Source organism: Otolemur garnettii, unplaced genomic scaffold (assembly GCF_000181295.1).
Source record: "Otolemur garnettii isolate 467f Iridium unplaced genomic scaffold, OtoGar3 scaffold00025, whole genome shotgun sequence".
Lineage (NCBI taxonomy): Eukaryota > Metazoa > Chordata > Mammalia > Primates > Galagidae > Otolemur > Otolemur garnettii.
Window position 1 is genome coordinate 7,635,807 of NW_003852420.1, and position 19,389 is coordinate 7,655,195.

Below are 19,389 nucleotides of genomic sequence, written 5' to 3' on the forward strand. Positions count from 1 at the left end.
TTAAAAATTGGGACTGTCCCGCCAAAAGCGGGACGTCTGGTCACCTTATTAAGTCCTCCCCCCCCAGAAACAGAACTGCTCCACGTCTTGCTATACGCTCATCAGGATGGCGGAAATGAAAGTGGGGGCTGCATATGAGACATCGGCACTGGTCCATGCAACTGAAGTAATGAAAGAAAGTGAGATAACCTAACTGGTGGGTTTCTGAGCCTGCTAGAGAACACTCTGCATCAATGCAGCATGGCTGTCTATGGCTAAAAAATGCAGCTTCCTGGTCATCTACATGCAATACTTGGGTGGACCAGGTCCTGGTCACAAAGGTTGAGCCTGCAGGCTCTGGAATCAGACTGTCTGGGTTCAAACCTCAGCTTTAGCCAACAAAGCTGTGAGACTTGATGCAAGTTTCTTAACCTCTCTGTGCTTCTACTTCCCACCTAAAAAGGACAGTAATATTTGCCCCCTGGGTTTTCTATAATGGCTAAGTGAGTTAATACAATGCAAAGTGTCAAGAAAAGGCCCAGCACATGATTAGCAATTAATAAATGATAAATATTGTTATGGATTTAATGCATTATTCCCACTCATTTTAAGGATCCAGAGTTTGATCCTATGTGTTTTTAGCAGGAGAAGGAAGATGGGATCTTTATCTTAGAGGTTTTCATCCGGGGAAAGAATTATTCCTGAACATCTACCTATTTTTTTCCTATTTTCAATTGTAAAATATGTCGGTATTTAAGGAAATCTGAAATACAGTTCCTTTACAAATATTTAAGTAATTCTTATTGAAATACACATCACTGTTATATAAATTTAAGATAGAGTCCTCATGAAGTTCTAGACTACAGACACCCAATTCTAATTTCAGAACGTGCTGGGACATAGCTCTAACCATTGCATATATTGAACTTTGAGGTAAACTCTACAAGTAAACCGCAGCCCAAATCAAAGGATGACTTCAATAAGACAATAATACTGAAACGATTCTTCGTATATCTGGCTTTGAGTTCCTACTAGCAGAGGAAATGTCCTATTATTGGTAACATTATCATCAAACGTCGAACAAAATATGGTTGCCTCAGAAAGGAGCCTGGATCATAGACATTTTCTGGCAGCAAGAGAAAGAACATTTCAGTTGTCTACACACAGGAGTGAAGAGGAAACAATGGCTACAGTGTGGTGGACTGAAACAAGCCCGAGTTTAAGGATGACGGGACAAAGTACTGCCTGTACCCCAAGTCCTGGCAGCTCGAGCTGAGAGACATTTAACCACTATCCAAGCACATCTGGTGGAAAAGCAAGGGAGGATTTTAACAGTCTTCTCTGAGAGCAGCTGGGATTCATTTCAATTCATAGGAACACATGTAAAACCACTCCATCAAACTTCTCCCTTTATGGAACACAGGATATAAATACAGGGATACAGAATTAGATTTTTATCATTTAAGACCTCTTAGAGTAACCAGTTGAGTAGCAGGAAAGAGTTGGAATCATTGCTTGAATCCTCCATTCTCATTTGACACCAGAAGTTACTGCTGGAGTTAAATATTGATTCTGAAGATACTGGAGCTGCTCAAGATTGATAGCTTCTCCTTGATTTGGTCTCCAGTGGGATGTCTTACACCCACTCATCTGGTCAACCAGTTGACTAGAAGTGTGTGTGATTGGTTGGCCATAGTATAATATTGTGCTAATGGTCTATTTTTCCTTTATGAGCAATATCCCACCTCAGCGAGTCTTCTAGACCATAGAGCATCAAGAGCTCTCTTAGATACTTTATTTCAAGACATGAATCTCAGAGTATATGAAGCCTCAAAACCGAATCAACTTTGATATGACAAAAGTAGCATATGAGCGTTAGCAGCAAGCTATTCTTTTACATGCAAACATATTTACTTAGTTTATAATATTTATATACAGAAATATATTAACACATATTTATTACGTTATTGAGGAATAAAGAGATAACAGATAAAACACACCAATAGACATGTTCCCTGAGAATTAAAATTAAATGAAATGATTAGGGCCACAAGCAGGCCATGCACCAAAAATAATAAAAAAAAAAGCAAGAAACTAGTCATATGTCCTATGCTTAAAAACCAAGATAAGAAAAGCCAACACAGTGACAAGAAAAGCTGGCTGCAGACACCAGCAATTCCTGCATCTGCCTCCTCTTTCCATTTTAAGCGCTCTGCAGAAGCAGCAGAATTCAAATTTAAGCTATTATAAAAGAGTTCAGCAAGATAAATGAGAGGAAAAAAAGACCCCAGTCATATTTTCAGGTACAGTTCGACCATCCCTAATCTGTTCAAAATCTGAAATGCTGAAATGCTCCAAAATCTGAACCGTTTTGTGCGCCAACGTGATGCTCAAAGGAAACACTCCCTGGAGCAGTTCCGATTTTCAGAGTAGGGGTTTGTGGATATACCACTGGTAAATGCAAATACAGTATTCCAAAAAAAAAAAAAAGTAAAAGAAAAATCTAAAACTCTGATCCTAAGCATTATGGATAAGGAATATCCCACCTGCATTTGTGTGTGTGTGTGTTTGTATATGAGGGCCATCTGAAAAGTCTCTGGCCACATAATAGGAAAAATGGAGACATACATGCCTGGCTAATTTCTGAATAGCTCTCATATCTATATCTGTATCTATGTCTTACTGTATAGGGATATGTCACTAAACTACATATGAAGCACTATGATTATACACATGTACATTTATTAACATTATATATGTATAATCAGTATAATGAACTAAAACATAATCCATTCTATAAGGTGGCATCTAGAAGACAATATAATTTTTAAACAATGCATGAAATGGTTCACCAGCCAGAAAGCCTCAGAAAAATACCTGGGAGCTTCAGTGAGCCCCATGTTAATTTACGAATGAGAATATAGAATTGTCATGAAGTGAACTTAGGAAGACCCTGACGTTCCCTGAACTATGATGAGCAGGCCTTTCAGGGCGAAGACTGCTAACTGCTCCCCAGCATCCAAGTTGCCTTTCCTCCTTTTGGTCAGAGTGTGAGCTGCACTCTTGGCCACTAGGCCACATTTCCCAACTCCCTAAGTGTGGGCATCTGACTCAGTTCCGGCCAACAGGTTTTAAGCATCAGTGATTTATGAAAATTCTACATTATGCTTTTAAAAGAAACTATGTCCTCCACATTCTTCTCTCTTCCCACAAGTGGAATGAGAACATGGTGCTGTGACCCATGTTCAGCCATATAAATAATTTGCATCTGGGGGAACAGCATAAAACAACCTGGATGCCTGGACAACCACATAAAGGAGGGTCACCTTGAACTGCCCACTGCTTCAGGCCTTAATATGAAAAGAAATAAATCTTCTGTCTTCTTTAGGTCATAACATTTTGTCAAATAATCAGCATCTGTTTTAGTGTTATATTTCAGGCTTGATAAGCTGGTAGACTTTGAGAAACTTCTGGAATGTCATAGAAGTAAATAAAAGTGAGGATGCCATCTGGCTCTGATTTTTTAAAAAAGGCATCTCCCCTCCCTTTAAAAAAAAAAGCAAAAGACACTTTTTTTTTTTTTAAAGCAAAAGACGTTAGGGGATTATATAGACACAAGAGGTGATTAGCGATAGACATTTTGCTACTTCAGAGACTTCAAATAGATGAACTAAGCAGCACTAGCAAAACTTTCTGAAGACTGACATAACTTACACCAAGAACAATTTTCTAAGTCATGAAAAGTAAATGTGCTCTTTTTTAGACTAGGCAAATCATAGGCCAAGAGAAATCATAATCTTTCATTCCTGGAAAGCTTAAAAACAATTGGCGATTGCCTATTTATTTGGCCTTCAGTGTCATTCTGTTGTGGTGGAGGAGCTGGGCTGGAATGCAAATTTTCTACCCCCAGAATCTGTGTGTATGGGCAAATGAAAAATTGAAACCACATAAGTTACTGTATATTAAGGTTATTCTGTAAAGGTCAAAATATTATCACAAAATTTCCCAGAGAATTAATATTTACTATGAAGAGCTGAAAGAAAACAGGTTAAGAATCTTTCTAAAGTTAAAGAGACCCATATAAACACTTTAGCAGATATTTATACTTCCAAGTAGGAACACTTAACAGAAAGCAAAATATTTACTTAGACAACCTTGAAGGGCAAATCTCTTTTAAAATAGTAAACTTTTAATTACTCTTCCCTAGATTGGAAAAGTTAGTAGAAATACTTGTAGCTTCATTCAGATTTTCAAAATATTCTAAAATATGTTATTCCCCAGAAATAACTTTTCTAATGAGCTATGCCCTTTCCAATTCCTGTTAAGAATTCTTTCTTTTGTGGAGTTCCCAAATCCCCCAGGCAAAGTCAAGCCTTTCAACCTTCGTGCTTTCTAGCACTTTCTGGAACATTCTACAGTTTCACCTAACTCTGTTATTGGTTTGTTCATCTCTATTACTGCTTAACTAGGAACTCCTTGACAACAGTCAGAGATGGACCCTCACAAGAGCATGGACACTACAGACAGGGTTCAAATCCAAGCTGCACCAAATCATATGCCGGGGGCCTTGGATATATTCCTTTATCCTCCTGAACCTTATCTCTAAAACAGGAGAAATGATACATACATATGGGTGACCATGAAGATGAAATGAGTTAACACCTGATGAAATTCTCAGCCCCATACCTGGATCAGTCAGTGCCACATAAGTATCAAGTCAGTTTCTGACTCCACAGGGGCCTTCTTTGAACAGAAAGGTAGATTAAAACCATAGTAGGTCAAGTTCACAGATGGTATGAATCTTACAAACAAGTGTTGCTTATTAAAATATTTAAAACTTTTCCAGTGAAAACAATTTCGCTGAAATACTGGAATGGTCACTAACCCGCAAAATTACCTCAAAGGCTTACCAGAACTGATTCTAGAATAAGAATAGCCTGACATCCATCAATCTAAGTTCAGACCGGCAGCCCTTTCTTTGAAGACCTAAAATCTAAAACATTGCTTTTCAGAATATGCATTAATCTCTCTAACCAAGAAAAATGCCTGTGTAGTTATAAGTCACTTCCACATACATTTATTATAAAGCATCTCCAAAAGGTCCGTTCTTTTTAGTCTCACCTGTTAATTCCCATAAACTAGAAACTTCTAACTGCTTGTACCGTGATTATTATAAGAACTTCAGTTTAAACGCCACATTTCACATGAAAACTACCTGAAAACTTGTTTGTGTCTTTACTATGTTAGTACCTAATTTTATCAAAGCTTTAATGTAATATTTTTAGTCTTTGCAAATTGTTTGGAGATGCATAGGCACCCTGATGTTTATGAATTCATGAGACCAAAATAACATTGAAGGCTAATGAAAAGTGCCTGTTGGCATAGTTTCCATGATTATAAAATAAAGAGAGAGAAAATTAATTCTCTTTCAACTATAGTCCTAACATACCTACTTCAAAACAATTCAGGACATTCTAATCCCTAAATTCCTGCCCTGGGAGTCCCCAAATCAGAGAAGATCTACCGGTTTCTCTTTTGCCCTGTGATACTTCATGAGGTCTCACTCATTCAACAAACATTTGTATGATGTTAATGATACAAAAATCATAATTTATAGTAAGAAAGAAAATCAATCCTGTAGATTGTTCCCGAATGTGATCAACCCCTTTTGCACTTTTGATATACAAAGCTTACTGTTTATATTTTCCTTTGGATTTATTGTGGATTTAGAAGAACATCTGGAGGAATTGTTGCCTGACTCTTACAGAAAATATCAAAACGGAAAACAGTTCTTTTGGTTATAGTTCATCAGAGCGACTTTTCTAATGGCGTATAAATAATCTTTGCAAATGAATTTCACACACACACACACACATAGACACACACACACCCCTTTTTAAACACTGTGACCTAAAGCTAAGTTCTGTTCATAATTTTAAAAGCTCCTGTACTTAGCTGTACAAATCACAGTAGTCTAGCATAGTTATAGCAGTCATTTTGTAGAAATCAGCTGAGTTCAATGAAAAAATCAATAGGACTTTTTTTTCTTGATTTAGAAGTCAAAATCTTTCTTTTTCTCACTTAACTCTTCCCTGTAGAAAAAAAAAATACTTTACAGGATATCTAGACAGAACATAAAAACTAGTAAAAGTCTTGCTGTATTATAATCTTTGATATATTCAATTAGACTAATACTTTTTTTAGCGATGGTTAAGTATGGAATTAAGCTAAGCATGGTGGGCAGACAAACTTTGACAAGACCCACGATGAGGAGGAAAGGGAATCATTATTAAATGTAGGTTTTTGTTTAAGTCTGCAAATTCCTTGACAATCAATCCTTCCATCAAGAGATGGAGTCAATTTCCCTCCCTTGAATATAGAGTGTTTTAGTGATTTGCTTCTAATTTAACAGAAGCCTAGACAGAGGGTGACACAGCCACTCCTTGGTTCTCCCTCTAAGAACATGAATCTTTGGAGCTTTGAACCACCAGGTGAGAAGCCCCACTATCCTGAATCCATCCTGCTGGAGAAAGTATTTAGGGATAGAGACTGGTGCCCCAGAGGCCCAGCTGGTAGAGATCCCAGCTGTTTGGGTCTGCCTGGTTGAGACAACAGATATGTTAAGTGAGGAAGTGGGGCAGGAAGCCTGTAGCCCACCACGGACTAGGGTGGAGGGGTTGATGGCAGAGCTCAGGCAGTGATGCCAGGGATGGGGGTGGCTGTAAGTACAGATGAAGTTTCTCTCCCTCCCCTGCAGCTAGTTCTTTATACATATATATATATATATATTTTTTTTTTATAAGTCATAAACACATAGATCATGTATACATTAATGCATTTTGGGTGTACAATGTGCTGATTTTATATACAATTTGGAATGCTTATATTGAACTTCTATATATCCTTCACCTCATTTACTTAATTATTGTGTTAAGCCATTTCTGTAATAGATTAGACATGTACCCTTGCAATATGCACCATAGTAGGTAGTTCTTAACAGGCTGAAGAACAGTACTACCACGGCCCAGGGTTTTGGGACCATGGCCCTAGCAGCCCCAGGAAACATCTTAAGGGCGGAGTCCTGAGAGACCTCAGAGACAGAACTACATGAATTCTGTAGCTCACCCCAGGTGAGCCCCAAACCGTAACAGATAATGGTGACAAATGACTCTTATGTTTCACAGCACCAAGTTTGCAGTGGTATGTTACACAGAAACTGATAACTGGTTCTTTATGTATTTTATAAATGTATTTTCCTACAAACACTTTAGACATTATAAAGAATCTATGACTGTATTTCAGAAAGGGCATAAAATACATCAGAAAGAGAGAGAATGACCAGATTCTGCCAGGGTGCATGTAACAAAGTTGGCGCTGGCTGCAAATCTCCTTGGGGACTGTGTTTCCAAAGCAGTCAGCTGACAGGTTTGACTGGAAACCCTTTCACTCCGTGAGCTGGCAATCTGGCTGTGCCCGACAGCTTCTTTGAAGAGCCTCGCCTTGCTAATGAACAAGAGCTGATCCTCTTGATGTGAACACACCATGAGGTGTATTTTTCATGTCAGTTTTGTCAAATCTTGACGTGTGCTACAGCCCTAAACAATTCAACACGTGTCTGGTCAGTAGCAGCTGTTTCCTCTCCGCTGCCTGCTCTACTAAGTGCAGGGCAGTTCTGGGAAAGCTGACCACATTCTCCCTTTCTTCTGCCATTTTTAATTCAAAACTTTGGAAGTAAATTTTGGGGCTCTTTTACTTTCTGAGAAATATTTTCTGTTGATTTCGGTAAGTGATTTTTCTCTTTTATGTATGATGATCTAAGGCTCTTAGAAAACTAATTTTAAAAATGCTTGTAGAGTATCTCCTATCTTTTCATTCTATTTTTGTAACCATTTTCTATCTTGGAATTTAATGAGTTTTCTTCTTTTCTTTTTCTTAAGGGCAATGTCAGCAAGAACTATTAAGATTCTGGTGTTGCTGGCTTGGTGCCGGTAGCTCAAGCAGCTAGGGTGCCAGCCACATACCCCAAAGCTGGCAGGTTCAAATCCAGCCCAGGCTTGCCAAACAACAATGACAACCACAACCAAAATAGCCGGGTGTTGTGGCAGGCGCCTACAGTCCCAGCTACTTGGGAGGCTGACGCAAGAGAACTGCGTAAGCCCAAGAGTTGGAGGTTGCTGTGAGCTGTGATGCCATAGCACTCTATCCAGGGTGACAGCTTCAGACTCTGTCTCAAGAAAAAAAAAAAGAAAAGAAAAGAAAAGAAAGATTCTGCTATTGTACTCTACCAATTTTTCCCCATTTTTATACATTATTCCTTATCTGGTGTACAAAAACATAACCTAGTAGGATGGGGTATTTGACTTTCAGATGTAGGGGAAAAAGAGAAATGGAGAAGGATTAACAGAAGGACAGAATGAAAATGTACTAAAATAATGGGGTTCTCCCCCTCAATCACACTGAAATAAGGGCTAGGGTCCAAGCAGTTTATTTGTGAAAAGTAATCCCAGGGCCAGGAGCAGTGGTTCAAGCCTATAATCCCAGAGTTGGGGGAGGCTAAGGTGGATGATCAGCCTGAGCAACTAGCCAGATCCCATCTTTGCAGAAAATAGAAAACTTAGCCAAGTGTGGTGGCAGACATCTGCGGTCTCACCTACTGAGGGAGGAAGTTTGCTTGAGCCGAGGAGCTTGAGGTTGCTGTGAGCTATGAATACATCATTGCACACTAGCTTGGGCAACAGATTAAGATTCAAGAAGAAAAAGGAAATCTCAGAACGTAATGAGAGGGGTGTGTTAATAAATGGGCTGCTTGTGCTCGCACTGGGGGCTCATTTTTGCTGGGAACCTCTGGAAAACATGCCTCAGATCTGTGCCAATGAAAAGCTAAGGGACTTGGTATTGTTCTACGAAATCCCAGTGGGACTTGGTGGAAGGCTGCTTCCACAGGCTTTAGCTCCCCCACACTTTCAGTCTGCCCAGAACATGGCTGAGAATGTTCCAGAGGCCAGAAAAAAATCTCTTAGAAAGTCTCAAGTACTTGTGACAGGAACCTAGCAACGTATGTGCCAAAGGAGTATCAGAGAGACCCTGAGTTGCCTTCTGTGGTGGCCACAGTCCTGCACACGGTGTCCAGGACAGAGTGGGCATGGGATAGTGGCCTTTGATTTGAGGGGGTTACTTATCTGGAAACATTCTGGCAATCTGGTCACACAGTTTTAAACCATGTACTGTTACACAGCCACGCTGATTTGTTGTTTTGATCCTGTATCCATGAAGTTTTGTATATGTGATTTTCGAGAACTGTGGAGTACTGATAAAATATTTAAAGGACCCCCTGACCTCTCTGGCATGATATCAGAAGCCTACTGCTCCCATCCCAGGACCCATATCACCCCTCCAGTTCCTTCACAATTTCTCCTAACCTCCAGGGCAGCGAGAACGCTTATTTTAAATGTTGGTTGCCATCAACATATACAAACACGCAGCCAGCCGAACATGGAAGTTTATAGGAGGAAGCAGGACTCGAAAACAAATTTATGAAGTGCTTGGAACACAATAACTGGAGGGTTTGATGAATGCCAATTAGGAGCCGGCAAAAGGGCCTCCTGGGTTACAAATCTGCTTTGAATCAGAATTTTTCTCACATGTGTTTATATTTTGCTACAAGACCATACACACAGTCACACAAATAACCCCCCCAAGCAGAATAGTCGGGCGAGTTGTTAGTACTGTGTACCATCTTTTTGTGAGCACTGCGGAATTAGCTTACTGCCCACACAGTTTATTTTGTTTGCTAAAGCAGAATTGCAGGGGGATGAGCCCGTGGAGTTTGACAGAGAAATATTGCAACCCAGTACTCTTCCTCCTCTTCACTTCCTTTTTTTTCTTTCTCTTTTCTTTCTTTCGCTACCCCTTTCTTCCTTCTCTCCTCTTTTCTTCTTTCTTTCCTTTTTCCTTTGTTTCGTTTCTTTTTTCTTTGTTGGATAATATTAAAACTACTTTTCATTAACATTGTTTCGCATACCTCGACAGTCCGTCAATGGATGGCAAAGAAGAGTCAGAGTAGAGACAGACTGGATAGGTGTCAGGACAAAGGCAGGGCAGAGACACCCATGGAAGGACATGCGAGACCTGATTTGGTTTCCCTGAGACCTGGCTCAGATGACGCGAACTAGAATGGCAAAGGTTACCTAGCCCATCTGGAAGCCCTCACTGAAGCCATGGAATAGAAAAGTGGGTTAACGCTCTCAGCCTGGAGCTGTCTTGTTCAAGGGCAAATTTTGCCATTGTAATTTATTAGCTCCGTGACATCGAGCCACATAATTAATGTCAATGACCCTAATTTCCTCTGCAAAATGAAAAAGGTTGCAGTGCCTAATACTAACCCCCTAAAAACTCAGCGTGCCAACCGAAGGGAGCTCCTGGCAGGGAGTGGGTATGTAACGCACTCGCAGCAAGTATTACCCTCCGGTACGCGACCCTCGGATGTTTGTAGCTCATAACTACGGTCCTCAATTTCAGACGGATGTGACTTCACGTTACTCTGAAAACTCTAGTGTGAAAACACACTTACTTCATTAATAGAATACAATAACATAGAGAGAAGCACATTTACTCATCTGTCATACACATACTGAAAAAGTTCCCTGCGTGATGCTAAATCCTGGGGTATCCAGGCTGCCCACATGCCGTGCTCTGGCGCCTCACACATCTCAGCTTCTTCACCCCAAACCTCTTACTTTCTTCCCGGCCTGGCTCAGGGACACACGGCTGTATACCGGTTCACTCCCATGCCTTGGTGGCAAATGAGTTATCTTTGTTTCACCAGATTAAGGCATCATCAATGGGGTCACACTAAGGAAAAGGAGAGTGTGAGCCCCGCTCCCTGTCCAGCTGAGGGGTGAGTTACTGCTCCAAGTCAGCTTGTGAATAGCCGAGGTGGACTGTGTGGACAGCCCCAATTCACACTCCACACACCCATGCCCTTTGCCTTCTAGAAGTGGAATCTATGCCCTCACCTCTTGATTCTAGCAAGCTTTATATATTTTTTTTAAATTTTAGTATTTATTCTTTTTCTTTTTTTTTGCCAGCAGAATGCACCAGAAACAACAGTGAGCCTTGTTGAGCCTACACCCCAAAGGTCCTGTGTTCTTTCATTCTTTCCCTTGGAGCTCTGCCCAGCCACTGTGTGAGCACACCTGGGCTAGGCTGCTGGATGGGGGCGACACATGACCCAGTTACCCTCTTACTGACGCCACCTGATTGCCAGACATAAGTGACCACAAGACCAGAACTGCCCAGCTGATACCTGCTTAGTATTTCTACCTATAGACACAGTAACTAAATAAATGCTCTTTGTCTTAAGCCACTTAGTTTTGGGGTAATTAATTGTGCAATATTATTAAGCAATAGGCAACTGACACAATAGAGGTGGGATCTGAACACTCGGTTTTGTGACTTCAATACCCATTTTGAAGGTATAAGAAAGCAGTCATTGCATAATTAAAATCATATATGTATGCCTATATATTGTACATTTATATTGTTAAAAAAAATACTGACCAGGTGTAGATGTAATACAGCTAAACATTAACTACTTTAAGTAGAAGGTATTCAGCGAGGCACCTGTAGCTCCAGTGGTTAAGGTGCCAGCCACATATACCAGAGCTGGCAGTTAGAATCCAGCCCAGGCCTGCCAAACAACAATGACAACTACAACCAAAAAATAGCTGGGCATTGTGGCAGGCACCTGTAGTCCCAGCCACTTGGAAGGCTGAGGCAAGAGAATCGCTTAAGCCCAGGATTTGCAGGTTGCTATGAGCTGTGATGACACCACGGCACTCTATGCAGGGTGACAGCTTGAGGCCCTGTCTCAAAAAAAAAAAAAAAGTAGAAGGTATTTGCTGCAAGAAGGGCCAGTAAAAAATATACCACTTTCTTTGAAGAAAAACCAGTGACAATTAAAAAAAAAAAAAAAAGGAATAAACATTATTCTCATTTTTAACACTTCATAGATTATAAATCATTATTTTCTTAAATTTTATTCATTGACTATTTGAAAATCAGACTATAAAAATATGCACAAAGGTAGACATCTTATTGATCCACTGAAAACATTTATTTTCCCAAATTTTTCTTATCTGATTTTCAAGGAACATAATATAGTCACATGAACCCCCAAAAATAAACACAGAAGAAAATATTGTTTGGATAATATTATTATCTGAGAGATAAAAATAATAAGTCCTTTGTTAACCACAATTATTCAATAAAAATTTACTGTGCATCTGTTAACTTTTTGTTTGGTTTTATGTTTGGGAGTTTTATTTGTTTTGGGGACAGTATTCTACTCCATCGTCCTGGCTGGAGTATAGTGGTGTGATCATAGCTCATTGCAGCCTCAAATGCTTGGTCTTGAGTGATCCTCCTGACTCAGCTCCCAAGGCTCAGGTCCCCACCACCACACCTGCCCAATTTATTTATTTTTGGTAGAGACAGGATCTCACTCTTGCTCAGGCTGGTCTCAAACGCTTGGTTTCAAGTGATCCTCCCACCTCAACCTCCCACAGTGCTAGGATTACAGGCACAAATCACCGCCTGGGTATGCATCTACTGCGTGTTATTGTGCTAATCTCTAGGAATCCAGGGATGAATGAAACAGCCTCATTCCGTTCCTGGTTTGTATTTTTCTGTAAAACTGAGAAACAACCTGCATGACTGCCACCCAACACATATAAGAGCGTGCACTTTCTATAAAATAACATTTACCTTAGTATATTCAGAATGTTTGAAATGAAAGGGTTATTGGACCTAAAAATGTCTGTATATTTATTTGTATTTGACTAGTAAAAATGGGCTTAATCCAGGTGCATTATATTAATTTAACATTTTATACCTTTCCTCCCCACCAGAAAATCAAGCTGGAAGCTACTAATAATTTCATATGCTATAAAGTCAAGAAGAAAAAAAGCTATATATCTTTGATGTGGCTGAAGGACTCAAATCCTGAAAGTCGTATAATATCATGAATTATATAAGAATTTACAAAACGGTTTTTAGACTGAAGTCCTAGTATGAATACTTAGGCACATCACAGAGATAAAGCTTTAGAGAAATAATGTCTGGTTATAACTGACACTTCATTTCTGAATTCCAAGTTCAGTGTTGGTCTCTGCATTCTAACGCAGAAGTTGAGATGTTCAAAACATTTCAAATAAAAGAAAAAAAAAAAAGAAACTGTAACAAATTCTCAATCGTTGGAAACTATTGCCAATAGTGCCCAAGAGGAAACAAGAGAAATGACCAGAGTTTCAACAAACTAAAAGAAGACAGAGAAATGGGTTATTTAATCATCAAAAACTATTTGGAGTTTTACTGTTACAAAGTAAATACTAACATTTCATTCTTTATTTCTATAATGAACAAAATTAAGAAAAAATCTTATTAAACTGAAAAGAAAAAAAAAGAAAAGTAGATAATGATTAGAGAAAGCCCCCGGAAGAAAAGCTGGAGATATTCTTACTCTGAACAGCGTGAAATAGTTGTGAACTAATGGAGGGGTCAGGGACATGGGGAAATAAATCCTCCTGACTCCCCCAGCACTGGTACACCACGGATTCATTAACAATCATCCGGGTTGTGTATCATACCCAGCTTTACACCTCAAGTCTGGTCAAAATCGGGACACAAGAATGCCTAATGCATTTGCATTTTATAATACTAAAGATTTGCAAGCTCCCTGATTTCACAGATTTGCATGGGACTTAGGGGAGATAAAATTTCTCACTTAACAAATCCTTGCTGAGTGCTAACTTGTGCCAAGCACTGCACTACTGATGGAATCAGCCGGTGTGATCAGAGGGACACAGCTCACAGTCTATGATGGGGCTGTTGCCAAAGGAAACAATCTCCCAAATGAAACTCTGACTTCAAGAGACAGACACTCTGGGGGTGGGGACTTGGGATCTTTGTTTTAATAGGCCTGTTAAGGGAAGGTGATGCCCCCTCGAGTTTAAGAACGTTGTGTGTTTCTAAAGCATTTCTGTGCATTCTACTCTCCCCAGTCCCTTAGACTATCCCCCTCTTCTCATTCCCAGTCTTCTGTGCCATTCAACGTCTAATGTTGCTCATCCATGTTACTGTCACTGCCTCCTCTTTCGCCCTTTCACTCATTCATGCATTCATTCATTCATTCAGTGTTTACTGACACCCACTATGTGTTTGAAATGCACGGGTGAACAAAGCAAAGATATTTGTAGGGTTTACATTCTTATTCGGGGGGTGTGAGCAGGGAGTGGGTATAAACAGAAAGTAAAAAAAACATAATAAGAAAATCAGGAGATGATGATGACAAATATTGTTAGGGGACAAAAGACAGTGCTTAATGCCCCCAAAGATACTGGCAGTCTGTACTAACCAAGCCACCTTTAATCCTCCCAACAAGACCATTTTATACTTGAAAAAAGAAACTCAGCTCCCCCATATCTAAGAGTAAGAGTAACTTTCCACTTCAGGTTTTTCTGCCTCTCTCCACGTCACCACAGTCATCCTTCCAGAGTTATCCTAAATTGTGGTGAGGAGGTTGGGTCTTCTACATTAAAATCAATACTCACCGGATGTGTGCTGTCAGAAAGGGTCATAACCACAGGGCAAGCCTAGGCCAGGGCAATTCCCAGAGAGGGAATGTCAATAAGGGATGGTCAACCTGTACCTAGTACCTTACAGGACTAATTAAGTCATTAATTTTGAGAAGAGGGGGTAAAAAAATGTGGATGGGAGCTCAAAACCCAACTTCCTTAAGCTTTCATGGAATCTTCTGTTGCAGAGCATTAACTAATGACATCCCCCCTCTCCCAGAACACCCAGCAAATGTTGATCTGTGGTTCTAGGACTTTGTAGAGTTAAAAGTGTAAAATTCATAAATGAGTCTTTGCGAGGAAGGAACAGCTTCACCAGATATGGATAAAGTGTACAAGTGCTTATTCAAGGCAAGTAAAACTGCCAAGATTATAATTGCTTGTAACTAGAAGTAGGCAAAGAAATTAATGTTGCTGAATAGTGTTCAACCCCCTGAGAGCTGGCAAATTTAGTTAAGATTGCATATCATTAGAAAAACTGGAGCGACAATTCCAGCCAATATGGTCAGCTCTCTGAAATCCAGAGTGGTCACAATTAACGTGGTAAATATTTAATTCCATCACTCAAGGTTGCCCTTTGCCCTCAGCATTTGACTTCAGCAGCTATGAGAGCTTAGGCAAACAATTAAGGTTCTTTTCACCTGCCAAGAACACCACTCATTATGGCTCAGCTGGCTACCTTGGGGCAGGATCACAGGAACTATGGAGGCAAGACTGGAGGATGTAAGAAACGTAACAAAGATAGGAAGCAAGGTGACAAAATTATACCTCAGAAGTGATATGGACCTTAAGGATGGAAATCTCTACCCTTCTCCATTTTAGCCATGAGAAAAGTAAAACCTGGAACCCACAGGAAAAGGTTAAGTGGTTCTACCCCAGGTTACACAGCCAGGTCTCTTCACTTGAAGGCCAGTTCTTTTTCTGCTGTATCACATGGTCTCTAGAGATGTGTGATGACTCTTCAGGGTTTCAGCTAAGGTAGGCTGAGGAATATTTAGAGTTGGAAGGAGGAGGGAAAAGGCAGCCATATTGCTTTCCACACACACAAGGTCGGGCAAGTGTCCGTCTTATTTGATGGCTCACTGATGTGGCAATTGCACCACCTTTTCCTGCCCCTTCACGTTCTGCACCTCCTTAGTCAGACACATGTTGAGTTCCATAATAAAGGGTGCCAGCTTCTGTTGCAATACATCTCTTTATCCAAGTTCGGAGGAAGTGAGAACTGAAGAGAGTTCCTGTTCGTTCTCGTGGGGTCTCACGCATGCTCAGGAGCGCCAGTTGTCTTTCTTCTTCACTTTACATCCCTCCCCCCTTGCCTGCATATGTTAAGCACCAGCTGCAGATACAAAGTCTGTAGACTTACAAAGACCGTTATCTGATCCCGCAATTGCATGAAGGTCAGATCCCTGTAACACATCCCTGTTAGCAATCCTGCATCTGTAACTGAACTGACCAAAATGAGGCGACAGTAGCTGGTAAAATCATTGCTCAGAGTTGTTCCTCGTATCTTGGGCAATGCCTATGCCACTGTTAGACCCAGGGTCACGAACCTCCCATTCTTCTCATCAACTGTCCTCATTCAAGATTTCCAAATAGATGAGTTAATTATATTTTATTTTAATTTTAAAGGCATGTTTCACTTATTTATAATGTTTACCGCTGACCTATAATAAATAGTAGCTAGTATCTATTTAGTGCTAAATATGTGCCAATAACAATACTAAGCAGTTTGTATAAATTAATTCATTGAATACTCTAAACCACCTCGTATGGTGTCATTTTTAGCACAGAGGAGTATGGAGGCAAACAAAGGTTATATAGTTTGTCCAAAGTCACAGAGCTAGTCATCAAGCAGCACTAAAATTTGAAGTCAGGTTGGCTGACTGATGGCTGTATTCTGAGCACGATACTGCCTAATACTGAGAAGTTTATGCTGAATATATGGTTCTCACATATCGTAAAATATTTTGCCATCAGTATTATTTCTCTTCAATGAATGTCACTACTGCTTCCTCCCAGAGCTGAGAAGATGTAATTCTATTCAAGAAAAAGAATGAAGAACTGTTTTCACACCAAATACAAGTGGCCTATCTCCTTCCTGCATAGATGGGGGCTGCTGCTCAACTATGGTGGTGCTCATCCCAACTCGGGCTAGTTATGACTGGAGTTGCTCCCAGTACGGTACTCTGAGGCACCTGTTACTAAAGGACCAAAGATCACATTCAAGATGCTTCCCTCTCCACGGAGATAATGTTGGTAGAGACAAGGAAAATTTCTAACATAGAACACGGGAAAACCACTAGTCAATCCATGTACTATTAATCTTTTGCTGTACAATAAGCCCACTTAGGGGACTACAAATAAGTACAAGACATGGTCCCGGACATTAAGGAGCTTATACTTCATTGAAGTAACAAGACATTGTTATACACATAAAAATAATCATTAAAATTAAAATATATATACATGTTGAACAATGACACAGATGTTAGGTTGTCAGAACAGTGTGAATTTGAGCTGGGCTTTGGGAACTACGTAGGATTTGGATAGAAAAGAGAGAAAGATATTCCATGAAAGGGAAATGGTGTGAGAAAAGTCAAGGGGAATGAGTAGGTCTGGAAAGAAGACAGAGCAAATGTGAACTTACGATTGGAGATTCAGGGTTTGAGCTAGTGAGTCTCATACTTCATGGTATACAATGTGCATGTTCTTTGTAAGGTGGCTTGCTTTATATTTCCAACCTTTTCCTCCTTCAGTGTTCACATCTTTGATCATTAATCCTATGGTATCCTCTCTGTGCTGGACTATGTGATGTTCTTTAGCCAATAAGATTTTATAAGTGTGATACAAGTGGAGGCTTGCAGTGGGTTAGGTAAGTCACCCTGCTTGCTCTCATCCTTGCTTTTCTGCCACTGCTGTAATGGAGAATGAGAGGTATGCTCAGTTGCCCTAATGGTCCCAAACAATAGCAGGCACCAGGCACAAGAGGAAGCCCAGCCAGGAGGAGAAGACCTGCAAGTTGGATCCAGCATTACTGGTGATTCCATAGATTCCTAAGCTAAGTAAATGAATTTACCCTGAGGTGGTTTGTTATATGGCTTATTTTATAAACAGACGATTGCTACAATTCTGCTCTGTTCCATCCCCTATTAAAAAAAATTCTGGTGCTTTTTTTTTTTTTTTTTTAAATAAGCCACAAGAGGACTGAGAAGCCCTGGAGGGCACCAAAATTTTACTTTAATAAGAAATAAATCATTTTCCCTTCCTTTCGCACTTTATTAAATACAAATGTACACACACATCTTTTCAACATATTGGAACACACAAAGTAAAGAGCTACGTTTTCTTTGTGACACTATCATCCCAGATGTTTTGAAGAGAACAGCCACTCTTCAAACAATGACACTTTCAAACCATTGAAAGTTCTATAGATGGAATGAATGTGAACTATGCCCTTTCAAGAGGAGTAGAATGGAAAAATAATTTTTTCCCTCCCCTAACCTGACAATTAAATTTGTAAACCTATCCTAGAATCAGTCTACGTACCCATTGCTGAATCTCACTATGCTCATGTTATCAGACAAAGAGGGTCCAGCTGCCTGTCACTGTCAGCCAATACGCAGAGACAGGGAAAGGCCTACCAACCTTTATTTGTCAGAATGCCAGTGATTCTGTAGAACAGAAAGGGTAGCCCCTCCAAGACTGTTCTGTTCTTGCATTTCTGAAAATATGGTTTTATACATAATGGTTTATAGTAAAGACCACAATAACCCTTATTTTAAATAATAACCAGCACAACTCACTGACAATCTATTACAACATTTTTTTTTTTTTTTGAGACAGAGTCTCATTGTGTCATCCTTGATAGAGTGCTGTGGTGTCACAGATCAGCGCAACCTCAAAATCTTGGGTTAAGGGATTCTCTTGCTTCAGCCTGCCAAGTAGCTGGGACTACAGGTGCCTGCTACATCGCCCAGCTATTTTGTGATTGTAGTTGTCATTGTTGTTTGGCAGGCCTGGGCGGGGTTTGGACCCATCAGCTCTGGTGTATGTGTCTAGTGCCCTAGCTGCTGAGCTACAGGCATGGAGTCCTATTACAACATTTTAAATTTAAAAGTTAATTTTCTACATCAATCTTCTTAAAGCAAAGACCACAATAACCTTTATTTCAAATAATAATCAGTACAACTCAGTGATAATTTGTTACAACATTTCCTTTTTTTTTTTTTTTTTTTGCAGTTTTTGGCTGGGGCCGGGTTTGAACCCTACACCTCCGGTACATGGGGCCAGCATGTCCTACTCCTTTGAGCCACAGGCACCACCCTCAACATTTCGATTTTAAAAGTTAATTCCCGAACTATTCCAGATGGGAATCTTTAGGGTGGGAGCTAAATTTACAAAACAGTAAGAATGAGAAACAGGAGGTGAAGGTCACTTAGGACCTAAAATGACCAGACCAGCTGTGCCATGTCTGCCCAAGCCTGCCTGACTGCCTCTTATTCTCACTACATGTGTTTTCAGTCACCTCTGAGACACTCCCCTTGGGAAGCTGTGCACTGATGCCAGCACCTAGTCCACCCTTCAGAGCAATTTTGGAATTCTTTATTCCAGAATGGCCATCAGAGCTGTCATCATACATAGTCTGACAATTAAGCTCACAAATTCATCCTAGAAAAAGTGCTTGGCTCGGCACCTGTGGCTCAAGCGGCTAAGGTGCCAGCCACGTACACCTAAGGTGGCAGGTTCAAATCCAGCCCGGACCCGCCAAACAACAATA

At 40.2% G+C, this 19,389-nt stretch overlaps 1 protein-coding gene across 1 annotated transcript in view; it reads right to left on the reverse strand.

Moving 5' to 3' along the window:
- Positions 1 to 19,389, reverse strand: part of PLCB1 (phospholipase C beta 1) — a 723,078-nt gene that overhangs the window by 534,551 nt on the left and 169,138 nt on the right. The gene's annotated exons all lie outside the window — the stretch shown is intronic.